General features: G+C 46.0%; 1 pseudogene; it reads right to left on the bottom strand.

Moving 5' to 3' along the window:
- Nucleotides 1–2,339: 2,339 nt before the first annotated feature.
- Nucleotides 2,340–19,858, bottom strand: part of LOC141052189 (gamma-aminobutyric acid receptor subunit rho-3-like) — an 80,064-nt pseudogene continuing 62,545 nt past the window's right edge.

Consider the following 19,858-nt stretch of genomic DNA (forward strand, 5'->3'; position numbering starts at 1 on the left):
TCAGCGTGGGTAAGAGGAGAAGGTGAGGATTTTTTTTAAATATGCCATTGTGTGCGCTGGACTGTGAGGCCATTGTCGGGGGGGGGCGGGAGCTATATGCTATGTGACCTGGGCTATATGCTATGTGGTGCTGGGCTATATACCATGTGTGGCCTGGGCTATATATCATGTGTGGCCTGGGCTATATACCATGTGTGGCCGGGCTATATACCATGTGTGGCCTGGGCTGTATACCATGTGTTGCTGTGCTGTATACCATGTGGTGCTGGGCTATATACCATGTGGTGCTGGGGTATATACCATGGTGCTGTGCTGTATACCATGGTGCTGTGCTGTATACCATGCGGTACTGGGCTACATAACATGTGTGGCTGTGCTATATACCATGTGGTGCTGGGCTATATACCATGTGTGGCTGTGCTATATACCATGTGTGGCTGTGCTAGATACCATGCGTGGCTTTGCTATATACCATGTGTGGCTGTGCTCTATACCATTTGTGGTTGTGCTATATACCATGTGTGGCTGTGCTATGTACCATGTGTGGTTATGCTATATACCATGTGGTGCTGGGCAATATACTATGTGGTGCTGGGCTATATACTATGCAGCTGTGTTATATACCATGGGGGTATATTTTACATTATATTACATGGGGGAGGCTGTGTTGTAATATGGGGGTCTACATTATATTCTATGGGGAGGTGGGCTGTATTGTATTCTATTTGGGGCTACATTATATTCTATGGGGGCTGTATTACATTTATTATATTCTATGGGGGGTGATTGCATCGTACTCTATGAGGGGGCTACATTAAATCCTGTGGGGGCTGCATTATACTATATGAGGAGGGCTACATTGTATTCTATGGAGGGGCCACATTATACTATATAAGGGGCTGCATTATATTCTATGGGGGCGCAATATACTTTGAGGGGGCTGCCATATAATCTATGGAGGGTGTTGCATTATACTATGAGTGGGGCTGCATTATATTCTATGGGGGGTTACGTTATATTCTGTGGAGTGTCTGCATTATACTCTGTGGGGTAGCTGCATTATGCTCTAAGGGGTGGCTGCATTATACTATAAAAGTGGGGCTGCATTATAATCTATGGGGCTTTACATTATATTGTATGGTGGGGCTGAATTATGCTCTATGGGGTGGCTGCTTTATACTATAAGAGGGGGGCTGCATTATATTTTATGGGGGGATTACATTATATTGTATGGCGGGGCTGCATTATACTCTGTGGGGTGGCAGCATTATGCCCTATGGGGTAGCTGCATTATACTATATGTGGGCTGCATTATACTCTATCAAGGACTATGGGGAATACATTATATGAAGAACTATGGGGTGCATTATACTATGGGAAGTGAATTGAGTACATGGATGACTATGGTAGTGCATTATACTATATGGAGCACTATGAGGAGTGTATTATACTATATGGAGGACTGAGCAGTGTATTTTAATATATGGAGGACTATGAGGAGTGTATTATACTATATGGAGGACTATGGGGCACATTATATTATATGGAGGACTATGGGGTGTAAACTGTAGATGTGCTGCTGATAACATGATACTGTACGGTGATCTGTTAGTGATCCACTAGTGATCGTTATGTCCCCATCATTCTTTCTCAGATGGTGGAAAGAGGCCGGGAAACAAACGAATGACTTCAATATTGTCGATCACACTCATTTAGCGTCCTGACCTCAGCGCATGTAACTACAACTGAAATGCTTCTGTGTGATGTGCAATATGTTAGCATTTGGGGCCCCATTTTAAACTTTGCCTAGGGCCCCACTTTGCCTAAAACCAGCCTTGTGTACATACCCTAAAACCAATTTGTGGAGTCAAAGGGAATTTTGGGAGATGACAGACTTACTTTAAAATAATCTACAGTAAAATCTGCATATAACATCAGGCAATCAAAATGGATTCAGACTCAACTTTTTGCAAAATTCCTGCAGCTTTTTGAGCCCTGCACCTGCACTTTTCCCATCAATGTTACAATGGGTAAGAGCCAATGCTGTGAACATGAATTCTTCATTTAGTGTTTCCATGGATTTCGGAGGAGGTCACAACAGAAGAGAATAATGAGATATTAGTAAATAAAAATATGGTGTTTTATTAGTGCAGGCACATCTCTACAAGAAACTGACCAAATGACTGGAAACACAGTGTAAGCAACGTCGGCATCATCAATATCATTTATCAAATTAATATCTAATAAGAGGCCAATTCTGAGCGCAGGATCCTTGGGTTTTCCATGTAGAGCACATTCGGAAAGTATAATCCCATGTACGAAATCAGATTTATCCCCTCTCAATAGTACATGCCCCAGTAGAACAAATTAAACAAAATGTAGGCAACGGGAAAGATGATCCTGGAATAAGTGTCTATGGCGTGATTGTTCTCGAGGATTATTCTGTCAACATTCCCTCTAATTGATTTTTTGCGCTTCACACGAACCGCGTCTACGGTGGCCATGCTGGCAGCCCTGCCACGAGACGCGCTTTCCTCAGAATGCACAGAATAGTTCAGGTCAGCATCACTGTCGTGGTAACAGCCATCGAATGCCATGGCCTGCACCGCCTCCAGGTTCAGCTTTGTAGAAGACTAGAAAAAAATGACATGCAGGTTGGTTGTGAGACACTTATTTCTCGAAGTTCTGACATATTCTGGAGCGCTGTACAGAGAATTGACATCCCTTACATATAATTTGTACCATGCTTGCCAACTTGGAGGTATTGCAATTTTTATTACCATGCCCTTTTTCAGGCCACCTTTCGCACTACCTCCATGCTGGGAATGTACAGTGGGTACGGAAAGTATTCAGACTGCTTTACATTTTTCACTCTTTGTTTCATTGCAGCCATTTGGTAAATTCAAAAAAGTTCATTTTTTTTTCTCATTAATGTACACTCGGCACCACATCTTGACTAAAATAACCCAGAAATGCAGAAATTTTTGCAAATTTATTAAAAAAGAAAAACCTAAATTTCACATGGTCATAAGTATTCACACCGTTTGCTCAGACACTCGTATTTAAGTCACATGCTGTCCATTTCCTTGTGATCCTCCTTGAGATGGTTCTACTCCTTCAGTGGAGTCCAGCTGTGTTTAATTAAACTGATAGGACTTGATTTGTAAAGGCGCACTCATGTCTATATAAGACCTCACAGGTCACAGTGCACGTCAGACCAAATGAGAATCATGAGGTCAAAGGAACTGACCAAGGAACTCAGAGACAGAATTGTGGCAAGTCACAGATCTGGCCAAGGTTACAAAAGAATTTCTGCAGTACTCAAGGTTCCTAAGAGCACAGTGGCCTCAATAATCTTTAAATGGAAGAAGTTTGGGATCACCAGAAGTCTTTCTAGACCTGGCCATCCAGTCAAACTGAGCAATCATGGAAGAAGAGCCTTGGTGAGAGAGGTATAGAAGAACCCCAAGATCACTGTGGCTGAGCTAGAGAGATGCAGTAGGGAGATGGGATAAAGTTCCACAAAGTCAACTATCACTGCAGCCTTCCACCAGTTGGGCTTTTATGGCAAAGTGGCTTGATGGAAGCCTCTCCTCAGTGTCAGACATATGAAAGCCCTCATATAGTTTGCTAAAAATCACATGAAGGACTCCCAGACTATGAGAAATAAGATTCTCTGGTCTGATGAGATGAAGATAGAACTTTTTGGTGATAATTTTAAGCGGTATGTGTGGAGAAAACCAGGCACTGCTCATCACTTGCCCAATACAATTCCAAAAGTGAAACATGGTGGTGGCAGCATTATACTTTGGGGGTGTTTTTCAGCTGCAGGGACAGGATGACTGGTTGCAATTGAAGGAAACATAAATGCGGCCAAGTCCTGGATGAAAACCTCTTCCAGAGTGCTCTGGACCTCAGACTTGGCAGAAGGTTCACCTTCCAACAAGACAATGACCCTAAGCACACAGCTAAAATAACAAAGCAGTGGCTTCAGAACAACTCTGTGACCATTCTTGACTGGCCCAGCCAGAGCCCTGACCTAAACCCAATTGAACATCTCTGAAGAGACCTGAAAATGGCTGTCCACCAACGTTCACCATGCAACCTAACGGAAGTGGAGATGATCTGCAAGGAAGAATGGCAGAGGATCCCCAAATCCAGGTGTGAAAAATTTGTGGCATCATTCTCGAGAAGACTCATGGCTGTACTAGCGCAAAAGGTGCTTCTACTCAATACTGAGCAAAGGGTCTGAATACTTATGACCATGTGATATTTCAGTTTTCCTTTTTTATTAAATTTGAAAAAATTTCCACATTTCTGTTTTTTTTTTAAGTCAAGATGGGCTGCAGAGTGTACAATAATGAGAAACCCACTTACATTTAGGCTATGTTTACACAATGAACTTTTGGTGAGTTTTTGATGCTGTGTATTTTTGCTGCATCAAAAAACAATGTCTTACACGTCCAAAGTGGATGGGATTTATAGAGATCTCCTGGACACTGCACTTCTTTTTAATACAGCGTAAACTGACCTCTGGTGCGGGTTTCAGTTCTGAAGTATGTCAATTTCCCTTGTAGGTGCGCTGCGTTTTATGTGCGGTATTTCCCCATAGACTTGCAATAGATGTGGAAAATTTACAAGTAAAAAACGCACATGCGTTCATAGTGGGTTTCCGTGGTGGAAATGCATAAAAAACACATGTAATCTGCACCAAAGTATATCAATAAAGTTTTGTCAAAGCCAGATAGAAGAAAGTATAAACAATAATGCAGCTTTACTCGCATGACACGTCATCAAGAGACAAAAACTGCAGCGTCAAAAAAGTGATAAAAACGCACAAAAAAACGCAATAAAAAAAACAAAACACAAGTAAGCTAATTTAAATTAGCCTCAAAAACTCACCAAAAGGTCATCGCCGGAACGTAAAAAATAAAATGCAAAGAGAGGCGCAATGAGTGTACCTGTGGTTAAATTAATTCCCTAACTGAATCGACAGGGTGCTCACCTTACAGGGTTGTGCCACCCTTGCACAACCGTGAATGGTAGTTGGGGAGCGTGTCCTCACAACCCAGAAGGGCACTGTACGTGGCTGTCAGCAACCTCCGCTCTCCTGGTCAGTCCATCTCTCACCGGCTTCCAGATGTGAAGTTGAGACCGATCCCAGCCGTAAGTGAACACCAAGGATCCCAGAGCTTCCCAGCACCGACCAGCAAATGCAGGTTCTCCCACAAGCAACTGCCCTCCAAGCTGCTCCTGCCGCTAATCCTCAGAGAGGAAAATTCAATTTTTTTTTGTTTTTTTTTTGTTGTTGGTTCACATCGCCGGAACGTAGTCTTGGATGCCGGGGCTCTGCTAAGTGAATGAGCCGCTTGCAAAAAAAAACAGGTGGAAACTGCCATAAAAGTCTTGGCCTTTGTAGGCTAATGTGCCTTGGTTTTATGCAGGAAAACATTCTGCTCAAGTCATGCACCAAGTCATATATCAAGCTGGGCACCACCTATGGTCACTCCTGACTGCTCTGCCAGAGGTTCCTCTCATCCATCCCATAGGCTATATACACCTTCACATATCATATCATGTATTAAAATCTTTATTTCTTGAAAGCAAAGATAAGCAACTTTGTAAATATTCTTCATAAAGTAGATCTTCCAGCTAGAATTGTACTGCTTAATCCCTTCTGATTATACTTCTAAAACACTTACAAATCACAGTCACCCTCGTCTCTGGATTACTGCACCACTCCGCTCCTCTTCGGGACTACTCAGACTAGTCACCTCCTACAGGGTCTTTCTAATGTGAGGACCAGAAGTAGGTTTCTCAGTCTAGTAGTTTTCTCAATCTACGTCTTTGGGAGTATTGTTCTGAGTCTCATAGGATTACACTGGGAAAGTCGCTACGGCCCTTCACATACGCCCCTGTGTGTGAGCCGACCAGTCTGATTTACAGTCATGTGGTTGAAATGTGGAACAGCGCAGTGTTTTTACATACACTACACTGCAGTTACTATCAGATCTTGCTCACACTAGCATATAAAAAGTCAGTCCCTTTCTCATCCAGGAGAGCGGGACGATTTTTTTCTCCCTTGTCATCTCTGTGTTGTCCGTGTGCAATCAAATTTGTTATCGTATTGCACTCGATTCATACGCTCGTGTGAGCGAGCCCTCAGAAGGAATTAGGCAGTAACATTTTAGCTGGGAGAGCTACTTTCAAACTTTTACCATTTGACTGCTGCAGTGTCTGTAAGTGTTATTCCTAGTTGAGTGATCTGCTAAAATGTTACAAATCCATCAGCTTTCTTTCTCAGTTCTGACGGCTTTCTCTGCTCTCCTTCTACCTTTTCTCGGAGATAGGAGGAGGGCAGGTCCGGACTGGCCATCTGGCAATTATGGCAAATGCCAGATGGGCTGGTCCAGGCGTGGACCACTTTGTCTGCTATACTGTTAACAGTATCAGTGTCCTCAGGGTGCAGTTGAGACGGAGCATCAGGGGGAGGAAAACATGGGCCTATGTGCTTTCAAATGCCAGGAGCTGTATTTCAATTCCAGTCCATCCCTGGAGGGGGGTACACAAATTGGCAGTGGAGAGCGGAGAAATTATCTCAAGGAGGGCAAAGAAAACATTTTTTATGAAAGGAAAAAAGCACATGAAGAGGAAATTCTCAGCACCCTCGAAACACACAAACCTCAAATCCAGCCTATATTACTGGGAGAGACACTCCCACAAGGGTAAAGTCTGAAACTTGTATCAGGCTGCAAACTGAAAATAAAGGAATGAAGATTGCAGGCTGATTTTGGATTTTTGGGCCGATCAGTGACTGACAGCTATATCTGTAATAATAATAATAATAATTATAATAATAATAATAATAATAAATCTTTATTTATACAGCGCCAACATATTCCGCAGCGCTTTACAGTTTAACAGTTTCAAAACACAAGTCATAAGTAACAACGTTAGCAATACAATAATTAAAGCAAACTAAGATGAAATAAGACGACCCTGCTCGTGAGAGCTTACAATCTACAATGAGGTCGGGGAGATACAAAGTACAGGTGTGTATTTACAGTGATGTATTTACATTGATGGTCCAGCCATCTTGAGGGAGTGAGGGATGGATGGAGACAGTGAATGGGCTACACATGCACACTTACACATAGAATGACTGATTAGTGAACGTGATAGGCCGCTCTGAACAAATGCATTTTGGCGCAGCACGGGAGAAATCTTGGAGTCGGGAGTGGGAGGTGCTGATTAGTGCAGAGATTAGTCAAAAGATGTTTTCAGAGTGCAGCGGTTGGTTAGGCCGATAGAAATGAGGGAGGAGATGTAGGGGGGTGCCGCACTGTGGAGAGCTTTGTGGGTGAGAATAAGTACTTTGAATTGGATCCTATAATGAATGGGCAGCCAGTGTAATGATTGGCGAAGAGCAGACGCGTCCGAGTACCGATTAGCCGGATGTATGACCTTGGCAGCAGCATTAAGTATGGACTGGAGAGGGGAAAGTCGAGTAACGGGGAGGCCAATTAATAGAGCATTGCAGTAATCCAGGCGGGAGTGGATCAATGCTACAGTGAGAGTTTTTTGTTGTTTCCATGGTGAGAAAAGGGCGGATTCTAGAGATGTTCTTTAGGTGTAAGCGGCAAGAGCGGGCAAGAGATTGTATATGAGATGTGAAGGAGAGATTGGTGTCAAACATAACACCCAGACAGCGCGCCAGCTGCCAGGGTGTTATTATTGTTAGGGCTGGCGGAACGCACCAAATAATAAAATAATGGTAAGGTGCGTTCGCAGCCCGGGGTCCACCGTGCAGGGGTGGTAAACTACTGTTTAGTAATGGCGGAAGTATAAAGCGGTATACAAAAGGTCACACGTGGGTTAACGTCACCCAGTGTGAACAGGGCGAGCTCTGTTACTTCACAGAGCCACACTACCGCAGAACATAAATGCCGGAGCCTGTTTAGCTCACAGAGCTCGACAACGGAGCGCACAGAATGTGGTCACAGAACTCTGCCCCCAAGGACACTGTGTCAGAGTCCCTCTAGACCTTCTGAGCGCGCGGCGTCGCACCTGCAGATGCCACTAGAAACACTGACTATGGTGGAGTGTCAAGCACGTGCACCGTGGCGTGCAGAGTGACCGGTGGACACTGATGCCAGTCTCAGACTCTGCCTCTACCTACACCTAAGCCTGGGCGCTTAACAGGCTAGGCTGCACAACACATGCGTACCAAGGGTAGGGGTTTCTTAATGAATCATTCACCAGAGACATTCATACATGCATACAACATTCACTCCTCATAGTCTGGTAATGCAGTCTATACTAGTGCATAGCCGAGCATCCATGCGAACCTTTTATAGCAGCGTCCTTCCGGGACCTTCCTGACCTTCCTGATGGTCCAATCCGAGCTGGAGAAGGACCTGAGCATGTGACCTCCGATCTCCAATGAGAGATCGTCCCACGGGCATGCTCTGTGGACCGAAAGGAGGACTTAGTCCCAGGAGTCGCTCGCTGCTGACCAGCATGTGTTGCTATAGCTGGACCAGAGGTGGCAGCAGTAACCAAACCCACAGAGCTGGTCTGAGCAGAGCATCGGGACTGATGAGTCTGTTGAGCAGCCTTCTCTGCGGCTGGAGAGGAATGGGAGACATGCCAAATGCAAGACTCGGATTCCTGCTGTGCAGCGACAGGAACCCGACGCCTAACATTACCCCCCCGCCCCCTCCCCTCTGAACCTCGCTACGCTCAAATGCCGCAATGAGAAGTGGAGCGTGGATGTTCTCCACTGGCTCCCAGGTCCGAGCTTCTGGACCATGACCCTTCCAGTCCACCAAATAAAACTTTTTTCCATGTACCACCCTGCATCCCACAATGGCATTAACCTCAAACTCATCTGAGGACAGGTCTGATGTTCCGGCAGATGACTCGGAGAACCGGGACATGTGGACCGGCTTAAGGAGGGACACGTGGAAGGTGTCAGAGATAGCCAAGTGTGGTGGAAGGGCCAGCCGATAGACCACAGAGCTGATCTGCTCGAGGACCTTAAAGGGACCAATGTAGCGAGGAGCAAACTTAGTGGACTCGACTCGCAGCCTGATGTTACGGGCGGAGAGCCACACTAAGTCGCCAGGGGAGGTTGGAGCAGGATGCCAGTGTGCATCCGTGGAGACCCTCATTCTCTCCTTAGAGGCCCTAATAGCATCCTGGGTGCGGTCCCAAATATCACGTGCCTCCACCACCCAGTCTGCCACCCTAGAGTCGGTGGATGACACGGGCATGGGCAAAGGGACACGAGGATGTTGGCCGTAGTTAAGGAGGAATGGGGTCTGGCCGGTGGAATCAGCCACAGTGTTGTTCAAGGCGAACTCTGCCCACTGCAACAAGTATGCCCAGTCATCCTGCCTGGCCAAGACAAAATGTCGGAGATATGTGACCAGGGTCTGGTTGGCCCTCTCTACCAACCCGTTCATCTCGGGATGATAGGCCGAGGAGAGATTCAGCTCAATACTGAGCAAGCGACAGAGCTCTCTCCAGAACCGAGACGCAAACTGGGGATTCCGGTCACTGACAATCTTGTCTGGCATGCTGTGTAACTGGAAAACGTGTTTAATGAACAACACTGCTAGGCCCTGTGAGAAAGGTAGCCGAGAGAGAGGCACCAAGTGCACCATTTTAGAAAAATGGTCGGTGACGACCCAAATAACTGTGCTGCCACTGGACTTGGGTAGACCCACCACAAAGCCCATGCCAACCATCTCCCAGGGCCTGCCCGCTACCGGTATGGGGTAAAGTAACCTGTCCGCCACTGGTAAGGGGTAAAGTAACCCAGCGGGTCGTTGCCGGGAAGACTTATTCTTGGCGCAGGAGACGCATGCCTGAATATAGTCTCTTACGTCACGGGCCATATGCGGCCAACAGTACGTCCTTACCAAAAGCTCAACTGTCCGCTTAGTACCAAAGTGTCCACCCACCCTGGACGCGTGAGCCCAAGAGAGGACCTCCGGACGCAAACGGGCAGGGACAAAAGTCTTGCCCCCCCGGGTCAGACTCAAGGGCGACCGGAGCCACTGTCCTCAGGCTCTCAGAAGGTAGAATTAACCGAGGCTCCTCCTCCTCCTCCTCCACTGACACTACGGAGCGAGAGAGCGCATCGGCCCGGACATTCTTTTCACCGGAAAGGAAATGTAGGGTGAAGTGGAACTGGGAGAAGAAGAGAGACCATTGGGCTTGGCGAGAATTTAACCGCTGGGCGGTTTGGAGATAGACCAAGTTTTTATGGTCAGTAAACACCTGGAAAGGGTACCGAGCACCCTCCAGGAGATGTCTCCACTTCGAGAAGGCCAATTTCATCGTTAGCAACTCCCTGTCCCCGATGGAATAGTTTCTCTCCGCCGGTGAAAAAGTTTTAGACAAGAAGCAGGGGTGCTTCCTTCTGGAAGAGGACCACTCCAACACCGACGGAGGAGGCATCTACCTCCAAGATGAAAGGTTTATCCACATCGGGACGATGTAGAATGGGAGCGCTAGCAAAGTGGGACTTGATAGAGGAAAAGGCCTTGGAGACCTGTTCCGACCATAACTTGGTTTTAGCTCCCTTTTTGGTGAGGGCAACCAAGGGAGCTACCAAGGTGGAGAAGTGGGGAATGAACTGGCAATAGTAGTTTATGAACCCCAAAAAGCGCTGCACCACTTTGAGAGAGTGGGGTTCCTGCTAGTCCATTACCGCCTGCAGCTTGGCAGAATCCATAGCCAAACCCTGGGCTGAGATGATATAGCCCAGGAAAGGCAAGGACTCCTGCTCAAACAGGCACTTCTCTAACTTGGCGTAGAGGGAATTTGCCCGTAAACTGTCGAAGACCTTGCAAACCTCTCTCCGGTGGGAGTCCATATCTGGAGAGATGAGAATATCATCCAGATAGACCACCACCGATGTAGAGAGCATATCTCGAAATATATCATTCACAAAGTCCTGGAAGACGGCAGGAGCATTACAGATCCCAAAGGGCATGACTAGATACTCGTAATGGCCATCCCTGGTGTTAAAGGCCGTCTTCCACTCGTCCCCCTCACGGATGCATATCAGGTTACAGGCCCCCTGAGATCCAGCTTGGAAAAAACCCTCGCTACTCGTAATCTATCAAACAGTTCTGATATCAGGGGTAGAGGATACTTATTCTTAACGGTGATGGCATTAAGACCCCTGTAATCAATGCAGGGACGTAGTTCCCCACTCTTCTTTTGGACAAAGAAGAATCCCGCCCCACTGGTGACACTGACTTCCTAATGAATTCTCTTACCAGATTCTCCCTGATGTATTGAGAAATGGCCTCTGTCTCTGGGAGAGATAGGGGATAGACCCGACCCCAGGGAGGCTCAGCACCAGGCAAGAGGTCAATAGGACAGTCAAAGGGGCGGTGCGGCGGAAGGGTCTCCGCCGCCTTCTTGGAGAACACATCTGCGTACTGTTGATAGTGTTTAGGGTGAGAGGAAAGATCTGCGGGGACTTCGGTGGAAGCAACCTGAACACACTCCCTCTGACATCTACCCTCACAGTCTTTACCCCAAATGAGAATCCTCCCCTAGGACCACTCTATATGGGGAGAGTGGAACCGAAACTAGGGAACCTCTAAAAGGACCTGATCGATACCCTCGGGTATGACGAGGAGGGATATCGTCTCCTGAAGAGAAGGAGACACCGAGAGTATCAACGGGGAAGTCTGGTGGGTAATTTGTGAGGGTAGAGTTGCGCCATTCACCACCCTGACGGTGACTGGCTTGGCCATCATAACCAGAGGTATTGCGTGCCGTTGAGTGAAGGCAGAAGACATGAAATTGCCCTCTGCTACGGAGTCCACGCAAACCTCCACTGCCAGAGTGGATGAACCGACCTCAAGCGTTCCCTTTAAGGTCAGCTTGGAGGAAAACGCCGCTGATTCTAGTGAACCCCCTTCTATGTCCACTAGAGGCGAGCGTTTTCTCGACCACTGTGGGCACCGGTTGGCAAGGTGACCTGACTGCCGGCAAACATGACAGACCACAGGTGCATGAGCGGACCGGCACCAGGATCCCACACAAGGAGCCCCCTGAGGCTCGGATGCCTGATCAGGAGGTTCCAGAGGTTTTGCAAAACTAGGTGCCAACCTAAACCTCTGCCTACACTGGGACCTCTCCAACCTTCGCTCGATGAATCGAAGGTCTATACGGGCGGAAACAGTGATAAGCTCCTCCAGTGTGGCAGAAACCTCCCTGGTGGCCAGAGCATCCTTCACATGGTCAGCCAACCCTCTCCAGAATGCCGGAATGAAGACCTTATCTTGCCACTCTAACTCCGAGGCCAGTGTCCGGAACTGGATGGCGAAGTGGCTGACCATGGACGAGCCCTGTGATAATGCCAGCAGCCGGAGCGCGGTGTCTTGGGTGACTCGCGGTCCCAAGAAGACCTGCTTCAGAGTGGTCAAGAACGCTCCCACAGCGGTGTGGCCCACTCCAGAGCCCTGCCCGATGAGAGGGAAACGACAAACCCCACCTTAGCCCGCTCAGAGGGGAATCGTGCAGCCAACAGCTCTAGATGTATAGCGGACTGGCTCATGAAGCCCCTACAAGAGGCACTATCGCCCGAGAACTTCTCGGGCAGCAGGAGGTGAGAAATTCGGAGCAGGGACGGCAGTGGTCACAAGGGAGACAGCCTCTGTGGCTGCCTGGAGCGTGACCGTGGTAACATCCGCAGCTGAGGCTGGACGCTCAAGAGCCGCCAACCTGCCCTCCAGCTGCTGGATGTACGTAAGGAGTCGCTGCTCATCCGCCATTACTAGCCAGACCCTGGCGCTAGTATAATGTTAGGGCTGGCGGAACACACCAAATGATAAATTAATAGTAAGGTGCGTTCGCAGCCTGGGATCCACCGTGCAGGGGTGGTAAACTGCTGCTTAGTAATGGCGGAAGTATAAAGCGGTATACAAAAGGTCACACGTGGGTTAACGTCACCCAGTGTGAACAGGGCGAACTCTGTTACTTCACAGAACCGCACTACCGCAGAACATAAATGCCAGAGCCTGTTTAGCTCACAGAGTTCGGCAATGGAGCGCACAGAATGCGGTCACAGAACTCTGCCCCAAGGACACGGGGTCAGAGTCCCTCTAGACCTTCTGAGCGTGCGGCATCGCACCTGCGGACGCTACTATAGACGCTGACTATGGAGTGTCAGGCACGTGCACTGTGGCATGCAGAGCCACCGATGGACACTGATGCCAGTCTCAGACTCGGCCTCTACCTACACCTAAGCCTGGGCGCTTAACATGCTAGGCTGCACAACACATGCGTACCAAGGGTAGGGGTTTCTTAATGAGTTATTCTCCAGAGACATTCATACATGCATACAACACTTACTCCTCATAGTCTGGTAATGCAGTCTATACTAGCACATGGCCGAGTGGCCTTGCAAACCTTTTATAGCAGAGTCCTTCCGGGACCTTCCTGATGGTCCAATCCGAGCTAGAGAAGGACCTGAGCATATGACCTCCGATCTCCAATGAGAGATCGTCCGACGGGCATGCTCAGTGGACCGAAAGGAGGACTTAGTCCCAGGAGTAGCTCGCTGCTGACCAGCATGCATTGCTATAGCTGGACCAGAGGTGGCAGCAGTAACCAAACCCACAGAGCTGGTCTGAGGAGAGCGCCGGGATCGACAAGTCTGCTGAGCAGCCTCCTCTGCGGCTGGAGAGGAATGAGAGACTGCCGAATGCAAGGCTTGGGATTCCTGCTGTGCAGCGACAGAAACCCCATGTCTAACAATTATGGTGCCACCCACGGAGAGGGAAATGTCAGATTTTGGGAGGTTAGTAGATGGCGGGAGCATAAGAAGTTCAGTTTTTGAGAGGTGGTTAAGTTTCAGTTAGAGAGTGGACATGATGTTGGAGACTGCGGACAGACAGTCACTGGCGTTCTGTAGTACCGCAGGGGTAAGGTCGGGGGATGACGTGTATAGTTGTGTGTCATCAGCATAAAGATGGTACTGAATGCCAAATCTGCTGATGGTTTGTCCAATTGGGGCCGTGTAGAGAGAGAAGAGAAGGGGGCCAAGGACTGAGCCATGAGGTACCCCGACAGCGAGAGGAAGAGGAGATCAAGTGGAGCCAGCTAACAAAACACTGAAGGAGCGGTCAGAAGGGTAGGAAGAGAACCAGGAGAGAGCAGTGTCCTTAATGCCCAGTGACTGGAGCCTAGAGAGGAGGATACAGTGGTCAACAGTGTCGAAAGCTGCAGAAAGGTCGAGAAGAATGAGCACAGAGTGGTCACCATTATATTTTGCTGTCAGAAGGTCGTTGGTCACTTTGATGAGTGCAGTTTCTGTCGAATGTAGTGGGTGGAAGCCGGACTGTGAAGGGTCTAGGAGGGAGTGAGTGGAGAGGTAACGGGTAAGGCGGAAGTAGACTAGGCGCTCCAAAAGTTTAGAGATGAAGGGGAGATTGGAGACTGGTCTGTAGTTGTTTGTGCAGGATGGGTCGTGAGCGGGTTTCTTTAGTAATGGAGTAACGATAGCATGTTTGAAGGTGGATGGGAAAATGCCCGAGGAGAGGGAGAGATTAAAGATAGTAGTTAGGTGAGTTGTGACGACTGGAGGAGATGTAAGGGAATAGGGTCAGTAGTGCATGTAGTCAGATAAGAAGAGAGGAGTCTGGAGACACTTACACATAGATAACTGTCAGTCACTGACAGGACTGCTCACTGAACCCAAAGTCCCAGAAGGAGCAGAGGAATAAATTATCAAAACTGGTTATACTGAATCATTCTGCTCAGCTCCCCCTGCTCTATAACATGGGGCCAACATATTGGGTGGCATTTACCTAGGGAAACACTTAGTTTTTTTCTATTCCTCTTCTGATGTTTCGCTCCTTTACCTTTCCTCTCCGCTTTAGCTGTTTTCTTTCTTCCACTGTGGTCAGGTAATTGACGGCCGCGTACTCAATAACGGATAGGAAGACGAATAGAAAGCTGATCCACAATTAGACGTCTACGGCTTTAATGTAAGACACCTGAGGCATTGAGGCACTGACTCCCGTGATGATTGTGGACATGGTCAGTACAGTGGTGATACCTGTTCATTGGAAAGAATCAACACCAGGAATTTCATTGTGGCAAGAAAATTGTGCTTTGTGTTCTGCTAACAACCTGAATATATAATGGGAACCAGGCAGCCCCCATTGTAGTCGATAGGGCCCATCTGCTTCCATTATATAGCGGATCTGTATTCTTCTTGAGTTTCATTTCTCTGTTCTTGGAACAGAAGAGATAAACTAAATTAAAATACGCAACTGTGACTAAAACCTTATCCAGATCCATTTGTAGCATAGCACTATCCTACTTTATATTAATAAATGTTATAAATTTATTGTAAGCTGCAATATTGATATTTTCTTGTGCAATCATCCTACAAAGTGATCAATAATTATATTAAAATAGAATTCAGTGTCATTTGTATTTATAGCAGTACCACATAATGTCCAGTAGATGGCACCCTTGTACTACAGAAGTCAGTCCTATTATATGGTTTCTATGTATTTTTTTATGATGCTTTAGGGACTAAGAGAGTTGCCAATATTTAACCCCTTCACTACCAAGGGTGGTTTGCACGTTAACTCCCGGGCCAATTTTTACAATTCTGACCACTGTCCCATTATGAGGTAATAACTCTGAAACGCTTCCATGGATCCCGGTGATTCTGACATTGTTTTCTCGTGACATATTGTACTTCATGTTAGTGGTAAAATTTCATTCATATAACTTGTGTTTATTTGTGAAAAAAACAGAAATTTGGTGAAAATTTCGCAATTTTCCAACTTTGAATTTTTATGCCCTTAAATCACAGAGATACGGCACACAAAAAACTTAATAAGTAACATTTCCCACATGTTTACTTTACATCAGCACAATTTTGGAACCAAAATTTTTTTTGTTAGGAAGTTATAAGGGTTAAAAGTTGACCAGCGATTTCTCATTTTTGCAACACCATTTTATTTTTACGGACCACATCACATTTGAAGTCACATTGAAGGGTCTATATGCTAGAAAATACCCAAAAGTGACACCATTCTAAAAACTGCACCCCTTAAGGTGCTCAAAACCACATTCAAGAAGTTTATTAACCCTTCAGGTGCTTCACAGGAATTTTTTGAATATTTAAAAAAAAATGAACATTTAACTTTTTTCACAAAAATAATACTTCAGGTTCAATTTTTTTTTATTTTACCAAGGGTAACAGGAGAAATTGGACTGCAAAAGTTATTGTGCAATTTGTCCTGAGTACGCTGATCCCTGATATGTGGGGGGGAACCACTGTATTGGTGCATGGCAGAGCTCAGAAGGGAAGGAGCGGTGTTTGACTTTTTCAATTCAAAATTGGCTGGAATTCAGATCGGACGCCATGTCACGTTTGGAGAGCACCTGATGTACCTAAACAGTGGAAACCCCTCACAAGTGACCCCATTTTGGAAACTAGACCCCCCAAGGAACTTATCTAGATATGTGGCGAGAACTTTGAACCCACAAGGGCTTCACAGAAGTTTATAACGTACAGCGGTACAATTAAAAAATTATATTTTTTCCACAAAAATGATCTTTTCACCCCCAATTTGTATTTTCCCAAGGGTAACAGAACCCTAAAAGTTATTGTGCAATTTGTCCTGAGTACGCTGATACCCCATATGTGGGTGAAAATTACTATTTGGGCGCATGGCAGAGCTCAGAAGGAAAGCAGCGCCATTTGACTTTTTTGTCTGGAATTGAGATTGGACACCATGTCGTGTTTGGAAAGCCCCTGATGTGCCAAAACAGTGGAAACCCCCCACAAATGACACCATTTTGGAAACTAGACCCCCCAAGGAACTTATCTAGATGTGTGGTGAGCACTTTGAACCCCCCAGTGCGTCACAGAAGTTTATAATGCCCGGGCATGAAAATAAAAAAATCGTATATTTTTCCACAAACATGATCTTTTAGTCCCCAATTTTTTTATTTTCCCAAGGGTAACAGGAGAAATTGGACCCCAAAAGTTGTTGTCCAATTTGTCCTGAGTACGCTGATACCCCATATGTGGGAGAAAACTACTGTATGGGCACACATCAGGGCTCGGAAGGGAAGTAGTACCGTTTTGGAATGCAGACTTTGATGGAATGGTCTGCGGGTGTCATGTTGCCTTTGGAGAGCCCCTGATGTACCTAAACAGTGGAAACCCCCCACAAATGACACCATTTTGGAAACAAGACCCCCAAGGAACTTATCTAGATGTGTGGTGAACTCTTTGAAGCCCCAAGGGCTTCACAGAAGTTTATAATGCCAAAGCGTGAAAATAAAAAAATCATTTTTTCCACAAAAATGATCATTTAATCCCCAATTTTTTTATTTTCCCAAGGGTACCAGGAGTACCTGGACCCCAAAAGTTGTTGTCCAATTTGTCATGAGTACGCTGATACCTCATATGTGGGAGAAAACTACTGTATGGGCACACGTTGGGGCTCAGAAGGGAAGTAGTGATGTTTTGGAATGCAGACTTTGATTGAATGGTCTGCGGGTGTCATGTTGCTTTTGGAGAGCCTCTGATGTGCCTAAACTATTCAAACTCCCCACAAGTGACCCCATTTTGGAAACTAGACCCCCCACGGAACTTATCTAGATGTGTGGTGAGCACTTTGAAACCTCAAGTGCTTCACAGAAGTTTATAACGCCCGGGCGTGAAAATTAAAAAAATCATATTTTTTTCCACAAAAATGATATTTTTGCCCCCAATTTTTTATTTTCCTAAGTGTAACAGGAGAAATTGGTCCCCAAAAGTTGTTTTGTAATTTGTCCTGAGTAGGCTGATACCCCATATGTGGGGGTAAAACACTGTTTAGGCGCATGGCAGAGCTTGGAAGGGAAGGAGCACCGTTTGACTTTCTCAATGCAGAATTGGCTGGAATTGAGATCAGACGCAATGTTGCATTTGGAGAGCACCTGATGTGCCCAAACAGTGGAACAGTGCCCCCAATTCTAACTCCAACCCTAACCCCAACACACCCCTAACCCTAATCTCAGCCCTAACCCTAACCCTAGCCCTAACCCTAATGGAAAAATGGAAATAAATACATTTTCTTTTAATTTTATTATTTTTCCCTAACTAAGGGGGTGATAACGGGGGGTTTGATTTACTATATATGGCGGTTTTTATGTTTGGCAGCTGTCACACGCTAAAAGACGCTTTTTATTGTAAAAATAGTTTTTTCATCACCACATATTGAGAGCTATAATTTTTCCGTATTTTGACCCACCGAGTCATGTGAGGTCTTATTCTTTGCGGGACGAGTTGACGTTTTTATTGGTACCATTTTTGGGCACGTGACATTTTTTAATCGCTTTTTACTCTGAGTTTTGGGACGCAGAATGAACAAAAACCAGCGTTTCATGAATTTCTTTTGGGGGGTGCGTTTACACTGTTCCGCGTGTGGTAAAATTGATAAAGCGGTTTTATCCTTCGGGTTAGTACGGTTATATCGATACCTCATTTATGTAGTTTTTTATGTTTTGGCGCTTTTATGCAATGAAAACAATTTTATATAAAAAATAATTATTTTTGCATCACTTTATTCTGCGAGCAATAACTTATTTTTTCACTGATGATGCTGTATGGCGGCTTGTTTTTTGCGGGACAAGATGACGTTTTCAGCGGTACCATGGATATTTATATGCGTCTTTTTGATCGCGCGTTATTACACTTTTTGTTTGGCGGTATGATAATAAATCATTATTTTTTGCTTCGTTTTTTATTTTTATGTTTTAAGGGGTTTGCTAAAGGGGTTAACTAATGGGACAGTTTTATAGGGCGGGTTGTTACGGACGCGGCGATACCAAATATGTGTACTTTTATTGCTTTCTTTTTTTTTTATTTCCAAAAAATGAATTGATTAGGGAATATTTTTTTTTATATTATTTAGCGATTTTTAAAAAATTATTTTTACACTTTTTTTTTTTTACTTTATTACATAGTCCCAGGTGGGACATCACTGTCCTGTGACAGATCGCTGATCTGTCACATCACAGATCAGCGATCTGTCACAGGCACTGCTGCAGGCTTCCTCATGCTTGTGCTTTGCAGGCAGTGAGGAAGCCAGCTCCCTACAGGCCCCCGAAGGTCCCCACCACCATATTGGATCTGGGGACCTGCAGGGAAAGAGCCCCCCCGCAGCAGCGCTGCACATTGCGCTGCTGTGGGGGGCTCAGGGAAGCACGGAGGGAGCCCCCTCCCTGCCGATGCTTCCCTTTAACCCCTGGTACACCACGATAGTGTTTGATCGTGGTGTGCCAGGGGTTAACGTGTCGGGGGCGGTCCGTGACCCCCTCTGACACATAGTGCCGGGTGTCAGCTGTGATAATCAGCTGACAACCAGCCGCGATCAGCTGCGCTCCCCCCGTGAGTGCAGCTGATCGCATTAGACATAATATTCCATCCGTGGGAATTAGGTCCCAGGTCACATGGACGGGATAGTACGTTCATTGTAGGAAAGGGGTTAAGAAATTTTTTTTTAAACACAAGTATCATTTTTGTGATTGGTTTTTATTCTAAATTTTGCACCGTTTTACTTTTTTTTACTGTTAGTTTCCCTGCACATTCACCATTGATGTGGTCTGTAGTCATCAATCAGTTGAAAGGAGCTCAGAAAAAAAAAGACAGAGTTAAAAACTCCCTGTGACATATTCAAGGTGGGCTGACTGATGGTTTCTCAGTTAACTCCTTCTGCAGCCAGTAATAGACAATGCAACACCGAGGCTATAAAAAGTAAATGGTGCAACATTTTTAATCAAACCCAATTTCAGAAATGTCTTGTTTTTA

The sequence above is a fragment of the Dendrobates tinctorius genome, unplaced genomic scaffold, assembly GCF_039654945.1.
Source record: "Dendrobates tinctorius isolate UK_male_01 unplaced genomic scaffold, ASM3965494v1 ptg000158l, whole genome shotgun sequence".
Classification (NCBI taxonomy): Eukaryota; Metazoa; Chordata; class Amphibia; order Anura; family Dendrobatidae; genus Dendrobates; species Dendrobates tinctorius.